The following is a 3,445-nucleotide window of genomic DNA, read 5'->3' as shown; positions in this document are numbered from 1 at the left end:
AATTTTTTAATCAACTCAATATAAAAAATAAAATCAACAAATATAATTTAAAAAATAAAAAAATTATATGATAAAGTACCACAATAATTCATAATATTTTTTTAAAAAATTATAAAATAAAAATTTTAACTGGTTTAATATTTAAAAAATAAAATTAACAAATATAATTTAATAAATAAAAAAAATAAAAAAAATACTATAAATTACTATTATAAATAATCCACGTTGCGTATTATAAATAATCCACGTTGCGGGTATGGGAAACAGTGATTTCCCATGCTTGTATAATATAGATACTCTCATCAAGACACGCGCACAATATAATTCATATACCTTCCCAAGAAACAAGGACAGTCGCCATTGCCAAACGCATGGCAACCTTCTTTCCCCACTTTCTTGTGTTTTTAGCCCTGTATATCATAATAAGGCACTTTCTAAACAAGATAAGAAACTTCCCACCTAGTCCATTCCCTTCTCTACCAATCATTGGCCATCTCTACCTACTTAAGAAGCCAATTTACAGGACACTATCAAAAATCTCAAGTAAACATGGCCCCGTAATCTTGCTCCACCTCGGGTCTCGTCGACTACTTGTTGTCTCATCCCCTTCGATAGCTGAAGAATGCTTTACCAAAAATGATGTTGTCTTTGCAAACCGCCCAGGTTATCTCATTGCAAAACACCTCGCCTACAACACCACAAGCCTTCTTTGGGCTCCCTATGGCGACCACTGGCGAAACCTTAGGAGAATCGTCTCTATTGAAGTCTTGTCTGCATACCGCCTCCAAATGCTCTCTTCCATACGTCTGGAGGAGGTGAAGTCAATGATTTGTGTTCTCTTTCGTAATCAGAAGCATACTGTAGATATGAAAACTGTTTTCTTCGAACTGACACTGAACATCATGATGCGGATGATAGCTGGAAAGAGATATTATGGAGAGAATGTTTCTGATGTGGAAGACGCAAAAAGGTTTCGTGCAATTCATGCTGAAACCCTATTGCTAGGTGGCAAAACCATTATTGGAGACTATGTACCGTGGATTAAATCAAAAAAGATGTTGAAGAGAGTGATAGAGTGCCACCTAAAGAGCGATAGTTTCATGCAGTATTTGATAGAAGAGCAACGGAGAAAAATATTGGAGACAGATTGCTGTGGGGAAAAGAAAAGGAATTTGATTCAGGTTCTGCTGTCCCTGCAAGAAACTGAACCTGGGTATTACACGGACGATATCATCAAAGGGATTATGCTGGTAAGATCTTTACTAATTATTATGATCAACTGAGTTGGGATACCGATATGCAGCACTGTTCTTTTATGTTTAGATCATAATTCAGAATTGTCAAATGTTCTTTATTATATTGTAATGTGAATCATTGAAGGGACATGTTTTGTCTTTCGATCTTGTTAAATGGACTGGTTATTTTGTTTGAGGAATCTTGCAACTTTAAAATATTAACATTAGGATTTCAACACATATTAATAGTTTATCTAGTTTTTGGGATTGGAGTTAATTATCACGTTAAGGTATTTAGATTTTTTTTAATTTAAAAAACTTTAAATTTACAAAGATGCACTTGAATATCTATAAGAAAACTATTTCAAATGGAGGAACTTAAAAATCATAGATGAACTCAGTATTTTTTTTTCAAATATTAAGGTAGTAGAGAATAGAAAAATATAAACTTTATGAAGCTTTTATCATGTATAAAAAGTTTCTAAATCTTGTTTTTGTATAAAATATAAGGATTTATACTGTAATTATCTTTATAGCACTAAATAAAAAATAAATATTTTTTATATTATAAAAATATAGTAAGTATTTAAAAGAATTTGATACACCTAAAAAGAAGTTATGAAACTAGACTTTAAAATGTCAATTAGGTAGGAGAGAGTCTAAAATTTAAAAGAAAGTCAGTTATTCTTGTAAACACTCAAGGGGAGACAATAATTATCCTGAACCTATTTATCTGTCAAATTCAATCGCTCTGGAACAAGTATGGTTGTTAGACCTCCTTCACCTAAAACTTAGCATGCTAAGTCTAATTGGCTTGAGGTTAGGTGACTCAAAAGTCTAATGCATTGTACCAAACTTTATCTACTAGAATAGTGAAGTCTTAGACAGAACCATGGTGTATTGAATTGACAAGGGAGTGGGAGGTCATTTTGGTGACTTCCTTGCATTGTTTTATAAATATATATATGTATCTATTTGTTTCTACAAGCAGTAGGATATCTCCACTGTTAGAATAAGATATCTCCGCTGCCTGCATCGTATGTTGAATTAATGACCACAATTTGGTTTGGTGTGCAGGTCCTCTTGGTGGCGGGAACAGATACTTCATCTGTCATCTACTACAATGGAATGGGCACTTTCACTTTTGCTTAACCATCCCGAAGTTCTCGAGAAGGCTCAAAGAGAAATCGACGAGCATATTGGGCATGATCGTTTGATGGATGAAGCTGATCTTGCCCAACTTCCCTACCTCCGTAGCATCCTTAACGAAACGTTACGGATGTACCCGCCAGCTCCATTGCTAATACCTCATGAGTCATCAGAAGAATGCCTGGTTGGAGGATTCCGCATTCCACGTGGCACGATGCTTTCTGTAAATATGTGGGCCATTCAAAATGACCCTAAAATCTGGCCGGACCCTACAAAATTCAGACCTGAGAGGTTCGACAACCCAGAGGGGGGACGAGACGAGTTTAAGTTGATGCCTTTCGGGCATGGAAGGAGGAGCTGTCCTGGAGAAGGCTTGGCCCTGAGAGTGGTGGGATTAGCATTGGGCTCGCTCCTTCAATGTTTCGAGTGGCAGAAGATTGGTGATACAATGGTGGATATGACTGAGGGGCCCGGGTTTACCACCACAAAGGCACAACCGCTAGAAGCTATATGTAGACCACGCCCAAGCATGCATTCTATTGCTTTTTAGGTAAATAATAATAATAAAAAGATAAAAAAATTATCTTGATCATATGTTGTTTGGTTATTATTCTTTAATTTATTATGGCATTGTTTTATATTTGAATTATGGATTTTAGTCAAAGTTCTTTTTGGTTTTTTGACTTTTGATTTGTTCAATTATATCTATAATTAATCCTGAAATTTGAATTTAATATAATTTAGCCCATATTGAATTATAATATCAATCCTCATTTTATATGTTGTTTTCATTATTATTTTTTTATCTTGGATTTATGTAATTGCGCATCTAGTTATCTCAATCAAGTCCATACTTTGAGGACTTTTATAAATTGATCCAGCTTAATTTATCTTTTATTTGATTCAAAAACTTTATTGTTTTATTTTATTAATGATTTGATAAAAAATTAAATTTGTTATTTTAATTTTTTAATTTTTTTAATTACCTTCAAATTAGATTTTTAAATTTATTTTTTTATCAATTAAATTTCTAATAAAATTAATTTAATTCATTTAGAATA

The 3,445-nt window shown here is 33.3% G+C and overlaps 1 pseudogene; it reads left to right on the top strand.

Moving 5' to 3' along the window:
- The first annotated feature begins 325 nt into the window (after positions 1 to 325).
- On the top strand, positions 326 to 2,959 carry LOC105128908 (cytochrome P450 81D11-like; annotated as a pseudogene).
- The last annotated feature ends 486 nt before the right edge of the window (positions 2,960 to 3,445 follow it).

The sequence above is a fragment of the Populus euphratica genome, unplaced genomic scaffold, assembly GCF_000495115.2.
Source record: "Populus euphratica unplaced genomic scaffold, PopEup_1.0 scaffold2.1, whole genome shotgun sequence".
In the NCBI taxonomy this organism is placed as follows: Eukaryota; Viridiplantae; Streptophyta; class Magnoliopsida; order Malpighiales; family Salicaceae; genus Populus; species Populus euphratica.
This window is presented reverse-complemented; position numbering and strand designations above follow the sequence as displayed.